Below are 16,139 nucleotides of genomic sequence, written 5' to 3' on the forward strand. Positions count from 1 at the left end.
AGTACCTGCCATCGAAGTATTTTGTCCAGACGGGGAGATATTTGGAAAAACAAAAGATTGTAATTTAATACAATGTGCTAAGTACCATAATGAAAAGAGACTCGTGCAAGTATAGTGGTAGGCCAAAAAGAAGAATAATCTAGACCTCTTGGGAAGGTCTTAGAAAATTTAAGAGGAGAAGACACTTAAGAAGACACTGTGAAGGATGATCAGGTGATTGGGGAGGACACTCTTGACATCAGAAATATCTTTTGAAAGGTCGAGGTAATAATCAGAGGACTGATAGGAAACAAAGGTGAGATCAGATCCCGGAGAACCTTAAAAGGCAAGCTAGTGAGTCTGGATTTTATTCTCCAGGGAAAAGGGAGCCATTGAAGAGTTTTAAGCATGACAGTAAGGTGGGCAGATTTGCAGTTATAAAATAATCACTCAGGTAGCAGTGTGAAGGATGAATTAGATGGGGATGAGACAGAAGGCAGAGAACATGGTTAGGAGGTTGCTGCAATAGTTCACCAGAGAGATTAAGAAAGTTAGATCTGAGGGAGTTGCAGTAGTGAGAGAAGAGAAGAGAAGGCTGGAGAGATGTTACAGAAATAGAATGCATAAGACTTGGCAACTCACTGGATGGAAGGATGGGAAAGAAGAAGTCCTGTGTAATTGGGCAGATGGTGATAATAATATCTAGAACCAAAAATACAGAAGTTGGGTTTGGACAAACTAATGTTCTCCACCAGACTGCTGTTTCCCTGAGAATAGGGACTATGTTTTATTCACTTTTACATTACCTGTACCTAGTACAGTATATGGAATGCCTACTGATTACAGAGTTTTGAGCATGTGGGTTTAAAACATCTGAGGGATATCCAGGTAGACACATCCAGTACTTAGCTTTGAAATTCAAGTGAGACAGAGAACTGAGCTTTAGAGGCACATTTGGGAATCATCAATGATAAGTGAGCTCACCGAGGGAGTAGACCAAAGGATGTTTGGAAGAAGACCTTGAGTAACAGCAATATTTAAGGGGCAGCTAAAAGAAGAGGAGTCATTTGCAAAAATAGGAACATGGTGTCATGGTGTCCTGGAGGCCAAAGGGCAGAGAGTATCCAGAACATGGGAGAGGTAAACAGGATCAAAGGTCACTAAGAGGTCATAGCTCCCAGGAAGTCTCAATGCAGTTAACTGGCTGGGCTCTGACCTCAGAATAAGATTGCCATTCTAGCAAACCCAGTCCACATAGATATAGTCTGGGGCCCACGGCCTCAGTTTCCTCATTCAAAAAGCCATAGCATCAGAAGACTAAATCTGTCCTGCTTTTTACACAATGCTGTTGTAAGGATTGAATGAGATAATATGGTAGTAGTTCACAAAATTTTTGGCTTCAGGACTACTTTATACTCTTAACTTATCAATAACACAAACAAGCTTTGTTTTGCATATATCTGTCAAGATTTGCCATATTATAAATTAAAATAAGAAATTTTAAAAATTCAACTCATTTAAAATTAGCAATAATAAACCATTCTATGTTAACATAAATATTTCATAAAGTATCACCATATTCTCAAAAACAACTTAGAGAAAAGAGTGGCATTGTTTTATAGTTTATAAATTTCTGGAATGCCTGGCTTAATAGAAACAGCACTTTCTCCTATCTGCATCTGCATTCACTCTGTTATGATATCACATGTCATGTAACCTCTAGAAAATCCTACTGTACTCTTATGAGAGAATAAAAGCCACAAAGGGCAAATAACAACTTGGTATTCTTATAAAAATGGTTTTATTCTTAAGGATCACCTGAAAACATCTCAGTGATGCTCAGATATTTCCAGACCAGACTTTGAGAATTGCTGACATACGTGAATTCACATTGGAAGCTAGAAAGTTCACAAAACAGTGTTTTGATCACCCTGAAAACCTATACCTTGGGAATCAAAAAGGAATCTCTCTCACGTGGCTACAGTTTGCCCCCAGAAGAACATTGTGTATGAATAACATTGTTCCAAACAGGTCCTCAGGCCAAGATAGAGTTTCTAGTCCAGATTTCTTACTTTCTCCTTCCTGGCAATTAAATGAAAAATGTAAATGAGAATGTGCTATAAAAATGCAGTCTGTTAATCCAAACTGTAAGTTAAGATCTTGTTATTTCCAGGCCAACCACAAAGAAAATAACTCTCTCTCTCTAAATATATATATCTCCTTGCTCTCTCTCTCGCTCTCTCTCTCTCTATATATATATGTATGTGTGTGTATATATATATAATCAGCAGCAAAGAAATATTTTATGCTAGAAAATATCTATTTAACACACAAAAAAACAGAGAATCAGTAAAGACAGAATAAAGGAACAAAAATACATAAAGTATATGGAAAAATAAACAGCAAAAGCACAAATTAAATTCTACCTTATCAGTAATTACTTAAATGTAAATGAACCAAACTTCAACAGAAAAGCAGAAGTTGGCAAAATGGATTTTAAAAATCCTTAATTCATTTATATGCTGTCTAGAGGAGACACACTTTAGATTCAAAGACACAAATAGGTTGAAAATAAAAAGGTAGGAAAAAATATAACATGCAAAGAGTACCCAAAAGAGAGAGAAAGCATACAGAAAAGAAAGTAGTAAAGCTGTCTTTATTTGTAGATGACATGATCTTGTATAAAAAAAATCCTAAGGAATCCCACTAACAATTATTAGAACTAATAAACAAGTTCAGTAATGTTTCAGGATACAAGATCAATATACGAAAATCAATTGTATTTTTATACACTAGCAGTGAACAATTCAAAAATGAAATTAAGAAAGTAATTCCATGCACAAAAGAATCAAAAAGAATAAAATACTTAGGACTAAATTTAATAAAATTAATGCAATAGCTGTACACTGAGAAATGCAAAACATCATGGAAAAAAGTAATAGAAGTTTTAAATGAATGGAAAGATGTACTGTGTTCATGGATTGGAAGGCTAATATTAAGATGGCAATATTTCCAAAATTGATCTTCAGGTTCAGTGCAGTCTCACTCAAAGTCCCAACTGCCTTTTTTTTTTTTTTTTTTTTTTTTTTTAACATATATAGACAAGCGAATTCCTCAACTTCATATGGAAATTCAAGAGACCAAGAATAGTCAATGCAATCTTGAGAAATAAGAACAAAATTATAGGACTCATATGTCCTGATTTCAAAACTTACTACAAAGCGATAGTAGTGAAGACAATATGGTACTAAAATAAGGATAGACACATAGATCAATGGAATATAATTGACAGTCCAAAAAAAAGTCCCTTACATTTATGGTCAATTGACTTTTGACGTGGTTGAAAAGCCAATTTGGTGGGGGAAATAATATTCTTTTTAACAAATCTGTTGAGACAACTGGATATTCACACACAAAAGAATAAAGTTGGGTCCCTACCTCACACCATATAAAAGTTAATTAAAAATGGATCATAGACCTAATGTTAGAGCTAAAAGTATAAAACTCTTAGAAGGAAACATATTTGTAATCTTAAATTAGGTGATTTGTTTTTAGATATGAAATCAAAAGTACAAGCAACAAAAGAAAAATAAATTGGACTTTATCAAAATTAAAAATTTTGGTGCTTAAAAGAACACTTTTTAAAAACTGAAAAGTTGACTCACTAAATTTGCAAATTATATCTTTGATAAGGGACTTAGGTCTAGAATATATAAAGAATGCTTACAACTCAACAATAAAAAGACAATCTAATTAAATGAGCAAAGGATATAAACAGACATTTCTTCAAAGAAGATATGCAAAAGGCAATAAGCACATGAAAAGATACTCAACATCATTCACCATCAGAGAAATGTAAATCAAAACCACAATAGGATACTGCTTCATACCCATAGGATAGCTATAATTAGTGTTGGAAAAATGTGAAGAAATGCGAACCCACATATTACTGGTGAGGATGTTATATAGTGCACTCACTTTGAAAATAGAACAGATAGAATAAGTAAGGAATAAAGGGATACATAGAATAAAGAACTCTTCTTTCTGGCAGTTCCTCAAAAAGCTAATAACAGAATTACTGTATGAACCAGCAGTTCCACTTCTGGGCATATAGCAAAGGGAAATGAAAGCATGCATTCATACAAAAAACATACCTGAATGCTCATGGCAACATTATTTACAATAGCCAAAATGTAGAAAGAGCCCGATTTTCCATTAACTGATATATAGATAAATAAAATATGATATATCCATACAACAGAATATTATTTGGCTATAAGGAAAATGAAGTACTGATACATACTACAATGTTAATCAACCTTGAAAACAGTATGATGTAAGTGAAAGAAGCCAGACATTAAAGGCCACTTAGTGAATGTGTTTATATGAAATGTCTAGAATAGGCAAATCCATAGAAACAGTAGTGGGTGCTAGGGCTGCAGTGGGTAATTATTGCAATGACTACGATTTCTTTCTGTGGTGATAGAAATGTTATGGAATTAGATAGTGTGATGGTTGTAAAACTTCATAAATATATGAAAAGTCACCAAATTGTACCATTTAAAAGTGTAAATTTTACTGTATGTGAATTATATCTCAATAAAGTCATTATTATTTTTTTAACACTAGGTGTTTTTGCACTTATCAGCAGTGTTACTTTTGTCTTCTTTCAACCCATCCTCTATCTTTGTTGCCATAATCTATACAGTTCCCAGGACTCTAGAAGCTTGCTTCCAAGGAGCCCAAATCTAAGTTCTTTCTAATTTGGACTGTGGATGAAGATGCTGGTGGAGGTGGAAATAGCTTTGGAAAGGGATCAGAAGATGGAGTTTAAATTGTGATTCTCTCCTTGAGCCTTGGCAAGTCACCTTGTTTCTCTGAGCCTTAGGTTTCTGTTCTGAGAATAAAAATGACCCTGGTCCTATGCACCTCCCAGGGTTGTAAGTGACAGCAGATACCCTGTAAGTGATCTACTTACTAATCAATCCTTACTAAACTGTAAGCACTACACAAATATTAGTCTTCATGATCAGGATTTCCGTAGCTTGATGCCAGGGTTTAAGGATTATGAGGGGAGATATAACCATCATCCCTGGCCTCTTTAATCACAAAACCCTAAGGAAGAACTGCCCGATCTCAAGTTTTACAGTTGTTGCCCTGAGCTGCCTGGGAACAATGGCGATACTCTCTAGTACCTGAGAGATGGCTGTTATTATTTTCAGTGTTTATTTAGATTATCTTTCTTTTAAGGATTTTCACTTATTCAACCCACTGCTTTGCTTTTTTTTGTTTATTTATTTTTGGTGTTTAAAAGCATTGTTTAGGAAAGCAAGGCATTCCTGAGCTTTGGTCAAACGTTGACACATGTGGATCATGGATTAAAGGTTTACCCAACAGAATGTTCCCTGTCTTCCTAGAAGGAACACAATGGGGAGCATAGATTTTAATGTCAGCCTGGGTTTAAATACCAGTTCTAAGACCTTCTAGCTATAAGACCGTGAGCAAATTTCATTATTTAACATCTGGGAGCGTCAGTTTCCTTATCTATAAAACAAAGATTTCCAACTTCATTGGATTTTTGTGAGGATGAAAAAAGACAATACTTAGCCCAGGGTGCAGAATACAGTAAGAAGTTATTAGCTAGTAAGAAGAATCTAGCTGTTATTACTGGGCCTGGACAATGAGTGATCAAGGTCAGAGTCTCAGCTTAGGAAAGAGGGTAGCAGGGCTGGCTTTGGCAAACTGGAAGGAAGAGGATTTGACAGTTATCAATTGCCTACTTTGTGCCAAGTACTTTTCCATATGCTCTGTCCCTTGATCTTCACAACTCTGAAATCGAGCTATTAATTCATATTTACATGTGACAAAACAGAGGCTCAGAGAGATTAAATAATTTGTGTAAGGTCACACATCATTAGTTGTCCATTTGAGTCCAAGTCTGACTGATTTCCAAGTCCAGGTCTTTCTTTTATTCTGTGTGATGCCAACCCTTCCATGTTGCCTTGCAGAGGCCCCGTAACTAAACTGGCCTGCCCTTTCCCAAATACCTTCACCTGTCACATCTCTCGCCTCCTCTTGCCTCCACCCCCAACCCAGCCAACCTCTGGATGCATGCCTTGGGTTCAGGTGTTTCAGGCAGAGCAGCACTTGCATGTGATGGGATGCTGTAGAGCTGGCCAAGGGCTGAATGAAGGGTTGAATCAGATGAACAAAAGTCTTTCTAATCTTATTCATCTTTTGAGACTCCTATCAAATGCCTTCTCCGAATCCTCCAGGGGAAATTAGTTCTTCTTTCCTTTGTTCTCCCACAGTATCTTATCTAGACCTCTGTTAATATATTTACTATTTTATTTATTTATTAATTTTTTGAGACAGAGTCTCACTCTGGTGGCCCAGGCTGGAAAGCAGTGGCTCAATCTTGGTTCACAGCAGCCTCGAACTCCCTGGCTCAGGTGAATCTCCCACTCAGCCTCCAGAGTAGCTGGGATTACAGGCATGCACTATCATATCCAGATTTTTTTTTTTTTGTATGTTTAGTAGAGACAGGGTTTTGCTATTTGCCCAGGCTGGTCTCAAACTCCTGGACTCAAGCAATCTGCCTATCTTGGCCTCTCAGATTGTTGAGATCAGAGGCATGAGCCACCGTGTCCGGCCGTTATATTTAAATCATCTGTTTATCTGTTTATTTGTCTTTCAAGCTGAGTAGAGTCTGTATCTTTCCCATTTCCTAATCTGCAAACTCAATTAAGAATTATTGAATGGAGGCTAGGTATGGTGACTCACACCTGTAATCATAGCACCTTGGGAGGCCAAGATGGGAGGATTGCTTGAGACCAGGAGTTCAAGGCTGCAGTGAGCTATGATCACATCATTGCACTCCAGCCTGGGCAACAAAGTGAAACTTTGTCTCTAAAAAAAGCACAAAAAACCAAAAACAAACAAACAAACAAAAAACAAAAAACAAGAATTATCTAATGGAGAGCTTCTAAACATTTTTCCAAAAAGTGAAAACAATCCAAATGTCAATCAACTTATAAATAAATAAGCAAAGTGTTGTATATTAATACAATGGTGTATTGTTTGGTAATAAAAAGGAATGAATTACTGATAGATGCTACAACATGGATAATCCATGAAAACATTATGCTAAGTACAAGAAGTCAATCAAGAAAAGGCCACATATCACATGGTTCCATTTATGTGAAATGTCTAGAACGGGCAAATCTATAGAGACAGTAAATAGTTTACTAGTTGCCTAGGGCTGAGGAGGTTGGGAAGAAATGGAGAGTGACTGATACGGGTACTGAGTTTTTATTAGGGGTGATGAGACTTCTAAAACTGATTGCAGTGATGGTTGCACAATTCTATGAATATACCATAAACCTTTGAATTGTACACTAAATAGGTAAATTGTCTAATATGTGAATTATATTCCCCAAATACTGTTTTTTATATATATCTTATACATAAAATATATATAATTAATTACATAAAATATGTATTATATGTAAAATAAACTAGGCAGAGTCTTTAAGTTTCCCATCTCTTAACCTACAGCCTCAATTAAGAATTATTTAATGGAGACCAGGTGTGATGGCTCATGCCTGTACCCAGACTTTGGGAGGCTGAGGCAGGTGGATCACTTGAGGTCAGGAGTTTGAGACAAGCCAGGCTAACACGATGAAACCCCTGTTTCTACTAAAAGTACAAAAATTAGCTGGGTGTGGTCGTGGGCACCTATAATTTCAGCTGCTTGGGAGGCTGAGGAAGGAGAATTGTTTGAGCCTGGGAGGCAGAGGTTGCTGTGAGCTGAGATTGCGTGACAGCACTCCAGCCTGAGTGACAGAGTGAAACTCTGTCTCAAAAAAAAAAAAAAATGTGGTGGCCTCCATTATATATATATATAATGTTATATATATATTAAATGGTCTCCATATATGTATAATATATACAATTTATGTATATTTGTATATTATATATAAAATACATATTATATATTATATATAAAAATAGTATTATGTTACAGTAGTATATGTTATATATGTACTGTTTTATATATATAACAGAATACAACAGTATTATTGGAATATAATTCATATACTAGACAATTTATATATATATATATAAAGCTAAATAAAGGGGAGAGAGAGCACACAGTTTATTTAGCAAATGGAAGGAAGTTCTTCATGGCTGGATCATTGAGCACAGGGAGAGGAGTTTGAGAAATGGAGCTGAGAGAAAGGTAGGGGCCAGGTCTCTAACAGCCTTGTTGAGCATGTTAATGAGTTTTGATTTATTCCAATCTGAGGCCATGGAAAGATTTGCAAGGGTTTAAATAGAGGGATGACATACTCAGATGCACAGTTTAGAAAGATGTCTCGGGAAGTGGATGAAGGCGGGTCTGGGGAAAGTCAGCCTGGAGGCAGGGAGACATAGGGGCCTTGTAACAGTCATCTGGATGAAAGTCAACAGTGGAAGGGATCAGGGACAGTGTAAGTAGGAGCCACAGGTCTTGAGTGTGGTTGGTTGTAGAAGATGAGGGTTGATGAGGGGAATGAAAGCTGCGTTTCAGCAAGAAAGAGTGGTTGAAAGTGTGGAGTTTCAGGTGCAGCCTCAGCAGGCTAACTGGCAGTGGCACAGACGGGATGTGAATCTCAGGACAGAGAACTGTGTTCTTGGCAGTGAAGTGAAGTCCTTGACAAGTGAGACAGAACAGAGCCTTGGAGGAGAGTTGAGTAACGTAAGGAGACAAGAAGGGCTGGTCCTGTCTTAAGTGTTCCTATTGTTCTTCTCGGGATGTTTCTTTGAGTAGTTTGGTTTTGAAGGAATGGTTGGTTACAAAAATAATAATAATAATAATGATACAAATAAAAAAAAATAAAGGAAGGGCTTGGCTGATCATTCCACTTTTTGTGGCTTACAGATTTCTTTCAAGCGTTGGCTCCGAATTTCATAACTTTTCTCTGGAGCCTGGGTTTCTTTCTTTCCCTTCCTTGAATCCTCCTCTTTCTTTCTTTGCTTTCCCTTGTTCTCTTTGGTTTTTTAATTTAATCATTGATGATGGCTAGGACCCTCTTGTGGGGAAAGTCTTTTGGTATTTGATCTGAAGCAGAGTTTTGGGATATCAAGTCCTGTGTTCTTCCAGGCAAGTTCCTGGAGTGCTCAGCTCAAGTGACTGCTGAAATGCTAGAAAGTTTCTGCCTCATGGTTCATTAACCAGAAACATCCATTTCTTGCCTATCTCCAGGAGCCTGTTACTTCACTCAGTGTAAAGGACTTTGAAGTTTAGAAGTGGTGGTGCAATGCTTAACATAAGTCCTTTGAAAACGACTTTGGAAATCTGTTGGGCAGTATGCACCACGGCTGAACATGTGCATTTCCTGTAACCCAGCAAAGTCGCTCCTAGGTATAGGCCCCATAGAAACCTGGACATAATACTCATCAAAAGACAAGACTTGTAGTTGCACTATTGATAATAACTATAAGCTGGAGACAACCCAAATACCTATTGATAGTTGAATGGAGGAATGGATTGTGGTCTCATCACACAATGGAATACTATGCAACAATGAGAATGAACCATCTACAACCAAACACAAAAATATGGATGAATCTCACAAACATGAAGTTCAGCAAAAGAAGCCAGACATAAAGAGCCCTTACTGTACAAATTCTATTTACAAAAACAGGTGAAAGGGGTAGTGACTAGAAGCAGGCATGAAGGGGCTTTTGGGTGCTGGCCATGTTCTGTTTATTTATCTGAGTTCTGCTTATGTGAGTGTGGGGTTTCAGCAGGCTATATGATATATGTGCTTTTATAAAATGTGTGTCATACTTCAATAAAAAATCTTTCAAATAGAAAAAAAATCCATAAATTTTTTTGGATTAATTCAGACTTTTGCTGTTATCTAACAAAGCCTATTGATTTTATATTGCAGAATCCAAAAGGTGTTACTATAGGTATTGTTATAACAGTGCCAAATAATTCTGATTATCACCTTTTGGTACCAATGTGTAATCCAGTACTTACCCAGGACTGGTGGTGAAAGTGGACTGTACCAGGTGAAGAAAGTAGGAGTGCATTGTCTGTGAGGAATTTTTTTTTTTGGATGAAGTCTCACTCTGTCGCCCAAGCTGGAGTGCAGTGGCACGATCTCAGCTCACTGCAACCTCCACCTCCCAGGTTCAAGCCATTCTCCTGTCTCAGTTTCCTGAGTAGCTGGGACTACAGGCGCATGCCACCTTGCCTGGATAATTTTTCGTATTTTTAGTACAGACACGGTTTTACTATGTTGGCCAGGCTGGTCTTGAACTCCTGACCTCGTGATCCGCCCGCCTCAGCCTCCCAAAGTGCTGGGGTTACAGGCATGAGCCACTGCACCGGGCTGTCTGCAGAGAATTTAAAACAAAAATAAAATGACTAAGAGTGAGTTTGCTTTTTAATTATTACCATACACTGGCAATTCTTCACGATATCAGTGATAAAAAAAAAAAAAAAAAAAAAAAAAAAAACACCCCTTTCCCCAGTAAATAATTTGCTAATTTAAATTCTAAACAATTGCTCTGCCTACTGTAGAGCTGACCTGGCTGTTCCCACTGCCCTGCCCTTAGTAGGCCAATGGCGGGAATGATAACTGTCATTATAGGTGTAGGTATTTGTAGACATGTGCATTGTATCAGAGACTGAACCTTTTTGTACGTAAGTTTTATTTTTCTTAAAATCTCTCTTTCTGCCACCCGGGTAGGAGTGCAGTGACACGATCATGGTTCACTACAGCCTTGCCTCCACCTCGCTGGGTTCAAGCCATCCTTCCACTTCAGTCTCCAGAGTAGCTGGGACTACAGGCTCCCACCACCACACCCAGCTAATCTTTGTATTTTTTTGTGGAGACGGGCATTTCACCACGTTGCCCAGGCTGGTCTCAAACTTCTGGGCTCAGAAGATTGCCTGCCTCTGCCTCTCAAAGTGCTGGGATTACAGGTGTGAGCCACTATGCCTGGGCAGTATATAAATCTTATTTACACCTCACAGGTGTATGCATTAGGTATTATCATTCCCATTTTACAGATGAGAAAACTGAGGGTTGTAGCAGTTAAGGGACTTGCACAAATTCACTCAGCTAGTAAAGACAAGAGGGAGGGAGGATGTGTCTAAGTTTCCTGACTCAAAGCCCACGTTTCCACTGGCTTTTCTTTCCCTGGGTACCAGTTGCCACATGGAAGACCCTTGATATGTATTTGCTGAATAAAAGGGTAAGTGGATGAAGACTTGATCCTTTTTAAATTAATTTGTTACTTTTTTATTTTTTAAAATGTCAACTTTTATTTTAGATTCAGAGCTACTTGTGCAGGTTTGTTACATGCACATAACAAACTGATTAAAAAATAATACTTGTAGTTGCACTATTGATAAAAAATATAAATTGGAGACAACCCAAATACCTATTGATTGTTGAATGGAGGAATAGGTTGTGGTTTCGTCAGACAATGTAATACCTCAGTGTGTGATGATGAGGTTTGGAAAGCGATTGATCCCATCACCCAGGTACTGAACGTAGTACCCAATAGTTAGTATATCAACCCTTGCCCCCCATCTTTTCCTTCCTCTTTAGTAGTCCCTGGTGTCTATTGTTGACATCTCTATGTCCATGAGTGCCCAAGGTTTACCTCCCACTTATAAGTAAGAACATGTGGTATTTGATTTTCAAGTCCTGCTTTATTTCGCTTAGGATAATGGTCTCCAGCTGCATCCATGTTGCTGTAAAGGATGTGACTTCATTCTTTTTGTGGCTGCATAGTATTCCTATGGTGCATATGTATCACATTTTTAAAATCCAGTCCACCATTGATGGGCACTGGCTCATTCCGTGTTTTAACTATTGTGAATATGGCCGCAATGAACATACGAGTATATGTGTCTTTTTGGTAGAACTATTTATTTTCTTTTGGGTATATACCTAGTAATGGGGTTGTGGGTTGAATGGTAGTTCCATTTTTAGTTCTTTGAGAAATCTCCAAACTGCTTTCCACAGCGGCTGAACTAATTTACACTCCCACCAACAGTGTGTAAGCATTCCTGTTTCTCTGCAGCCTCACCAACATCTTTTGTTTTTTGGCTTTTTGATAGTAGCCATTCTGACTGGTGTGAGATGGTATCTAATTGTGGTACTGAGTTGCATTTCTCTAATGTTGATCATTATTTTATTTCAAGGAGGAGGTTCCACATGAATATAACTTCTTGCCTAAGTTGGTTTAGGTAAGAAGACTCTTCATGTGACTCTTTCCTTCAAATTTTAAGGGTAAGTATCTTAAAAGTATATTTATTTATCTGGTTCTGCTTCATACATGTCATCTACATCTCACAAATATTTTAAGTAGTTTTTATGACTCTTATCTTACAGATGAGGGAACTTTGGCTTGAGCGCTCAAGTAATGAAGCGATGGTCATGCAGCTAGTATAAGTGTAGGAATTAAGAGTGGTTACCTAAATGGACTTTGAGGTCTAGAAGACCAGTGTTGGCTTTACCTCTTAGCAATGTGACTTCAAAAACGTTAGTGACATTTTTTGAATCTCAGGTTTATAAATCAAACAGGACTTCTATAAAATAGGAATTATACTCATGTTTACCTAAGAGGCTGCAAACTCAAATGCCTGCAGGAGCCAGGAGTAGGGAGCTCTGCAATGTTGGTCAATCACTTGGCTCTTGCCTGGTACAATATTGAGGGAGACAGTGCTGGGAGTGGAGGCTGGGTTGGACTTCACTTTTCAGGCCTGTGTTCATTCATTCCAGCATTCTCTGAGTCGGTATTTCTGGAGCACACAGGATGTTTAGCATGGGACTAAGCTCTGGAAATGCAAATATGAATAAGGCTTACCCCCTTTCTGCTTTTGAGGGAAACAAACATGGAGACAACCAATGAGCACACAGATTATATCTTGAAGTTCTAGGAATCTCATCAGAGCAATTGTAAGACTAAAGATGCTGTGGACAGCTCATGGAGCACATCTTCTATTTTTTAGTAGGACAACACCAAAATGATTCCAGCCTGGCAAAGAACTCTGTTTCAGTAAAGCCCTAGAGAAAGTGCATTTTATAATATTCCTCTGGAATTCACTGGGCACTTAGAGACACTCAAGGCTGGAAGTCAAGTCACTGAGTTAGTCAACAAACCTGGTAAACCATGGTAAAGCATGGGACAGCAATAGATGTGGGCCCAGTCCTGTCCTCTAGAGGTTCACAGCCTAAGATAGGCAAGCACATTCAGATAGACACACCTGCAGACCAGAATAATAACATCAACCAAGCAGCACACTCCTGGGGTCTTCACACACCACACAGTGTCTCTCATACCTCCTAGATCCCCCTCATCCACTCACTTTTGTCTTTCCTGCCCAGCACTCACCTCTGCCCTCATTCACTCTCTTTCCTGGAAAACCCAGGCCAGGAGCCTTCTCACCCACTGTTCAAAATGGACCTATGTATATCAATAGGTTTATCTTTGGGCTTCCTGAACAAATACTTCAGTCTATTTGTGGACACACACCTCATTCAGCTCTTATCACTGCAGGTCGCTGATGTGGGCCTCCAGCTGCTTGTTTATGTGTATTCTTGGTTGTTTGAGGGTCACTTGTGTTTATCTGCGTGGATGGGAGCAGAACAAGACATGTGAGTAGTTGTGAGTAAGATCCATCTTAGGCCAGACATGGTGGCTCAGGCCTGTAATTGCAACACTTTGGGAGGCTGAGGCTGGGAGTTGGAGACTCACCTGGGCAACATAGCAAGGGCCTGTCTCATAAATAAATAATAAATAAATAAATAAATAAATGACTCATCTAGTTTCAGAAAGGACTCCAGTGGCCTATTTGGATGATAAAAAAAAATAAAGTAGTATAAGTTTAAAGTAGCGAGAAAAAAAATAAGAAAATTAGAGGTCAGGGCTAAGTGGAAAGGAGTCAGGCAAAAACAAAAACCTGCATTCCATAGTGACCTCTCATTCACTGGGTGAATAATGTGTGAATATGAATGTGTGGGCTTTAAGTTAGGAGTTTCCAGATACTTGTACATCTATTTCTTGTCCTCCCAGGGCTGACTGAGTTCTCCATCTGTCCCAGTTCCCCTCAGCCTTACTTGGTGGGGGACAAAAGGGAAGAGATTCGTTCCTGTCGTTTCCCAGCAATCTTATTGTCTCCTTCCTCACTCCACCACCTGTTCATTTTTGCTGGTTTGGCTTTTTATTCAGGTGTGTTTTGGGAGTTGAGACTGAAAGATTAGCCAGGGTAGAGGAGGGAGAAAACACTACCTCTCTTCTCACCTGCCCAGGAAGGCCTAAGGGAAGAAGAGGTATTGCAGGAGATGGCTGGACAATGGAAGAAGAAGGATGCTTGGCAGAGGGCAGGAGCAGAGGGTCACCCCAGTGACTTGGGAAAAGCATTGGAGGTGAGCATGGGACAAGAAAGATCAAATCACTGGAGGAAAGATGAGAGAGACCTTTGGAACAGGGAAGAGCTTCAGGCCATAGCCTGGAATGCCAGTAGGGAGCCTGAGGCAGGCTCCACAAGGAGGGCTGCTGGGGGGTGTGCCCTTGTTGGCCCCAGGGTGAGGACACCAAGGGAAGGCAGGGAGGAAGAGCTCCATTCCATGAAGAATGAGACCAGTGTCTTGGCTGAGGTAGTGATGGGGGAGGCGGACCAGATTTGGATCAGAAATTACTTTACTTAAGCTAAGCAGAGCCAAACATCCAGATTCATGGGTGTGGTTATTTCTTAGCAGCCTGAAGACAGCCAGGGCCCTGGAAGATGAAGAGACCAGTTCTGAAGTCCTGGACTGTGTTATCTACAGAAAGACTGCTGATTTCTTGAGGCTTTTGTGCAAAATAAAAGGTTCAATAGAACCTTGCGATTCCATCCATTAGTGTTGCTAACTAAACCCATTAGACTTGCATAGGGGCCTTCGACTTCCTGAAGAAAAGCCACCTTCTTGTTGAAGGATAATGACACCCATGGCCCTACCTGTATTGAGATGGTCCAAAGGTGACCAAGACTGAATAGAGTTGAGGGAAGGAGCCAATCCTTGCCCGTCCTCTCCCTTGTCTCTCTTTACTGGAAAAATACCATCTACTTTGTTATTGCATTGCAGGAAACTCAGGACTTACTTGAGGGTCACCCATGAGTTTGGCTAGTTCACTGTAATAGCATAAGATACTTCAAAGTTTAATTGCTTGAGAGAAAAGAATGTGTTCTCTGTGAGGCCAGAAAGGGTCATGGAAGGAGAATGAGATGGATTATGAGTTCATGCATGAGCATGGAAGCTGGAACCACTCCAGACCTTCTCACTCAAAGCTCCTAATGTGTTCCCACCACCTGCCAAGCTCCCATACTTTTCAAGGATTTTTCCTTATATGATCTGTAATTGCTCTACGGATGTTTATGGAAGCCTTTTGAGCAAATGTTGTGCCTTCTACAAGGGTGTAGCCACAAGTTTGAGTTTCTAGTGGGACACACAAATTTTGTCACTGTTTTGGAATGGGCTTGGTGGGAGGTGGCAATCAGGTTATTGGATGATAGCTGATGTTTATGGATTGAAGGTTAGAGGGGAGTGACCTAGGTAGGAACTTTAGAGATAGAAAACCCTGTGTTTTTCTCTGCATGTAAGTGGTAATTGACTTCCAGGAGAGGGATTCCAGTGTTCCGGATCCTGATATATAACAAGATATATACATGAAGAAATAAAAATCTGGGTTATACCTCTTCAGTTTTCCTTTTTATTAAACCTCTATGTCTTGGAAGAAATATAGCAGATTCTCACACTCTGGAGATATCCATAATTAAATTCTACATGTTGAAGATGTACAGTTCTTAATGGAATGTGTGAGTTGAGGGCTCTGGGGTAAGGCTCGACACATGTGAATGAAGGAGAGATGTGAACTTCCAGGTGTTTTTCCTCACGTGAAGTTGCACTTGCCAGCATACTCCAAAGAGTTCTGGAAATTATCACACTTTCCTCAATGTGACTGAGAAAAATTGATACGCTGGAAACAGGCATGCAGGGTAATTTGCAAAATCTCAGAATTAGGGAAGCTATAAACATGGGCATTTGCAGTCCTGAGTTGCAACATGTTTCTGACTCAGTCTCCTGCCAGTGTGGATTTGTACTTGCCTG

At 39.1% G+C, this 16,139-nt stretch overlaps 1 long non-coding RNA gene across 1 annotated transcript in view; it reads right to left on the minus strand.

Annotated features, from left to right (window-relative positions):
- Positions 1–15,195, minus strand: part of LOC105479129 (uncharacterized) — a 29,347-nt gene extending 14,152 nt beyond the window's left edge. The window contains exons 1-4 of the long non-coding RNA XR_011607171.1: positions 15,133–15,195; positions 13,525–13,618; positions 12,608–12,826; positions 10,010–10,368 (exon numbers count right to left, since the gene is read on the minus strand). This is a non-coding gene — a long non-coding RNA (uncharacterized lncRNA). The remainder of the gene's footprint in view (positions 1–10,009; positions 10,369–12,607; positions 12,827–13,524; positions 13,619–15,132) is intronic.
- Between the last annotated feature and the right edge of the window lie 944 nt (positions 15,196–16,139).

Source organism: Macaca nemestrina, chromosome 1, assembly GCF_043159975.1.
Source record: "Macaca nemestrina isolate mMacNem1 chromosome 1, mMacNem.hap1, whole genome shotgun sequence".
Taxonomy (NCBI): Eukaryota; Metazoa; Chordata; class Mammalia; order Primates; family Cercopithecidae; genus Macaca; species Macaca nemestrina.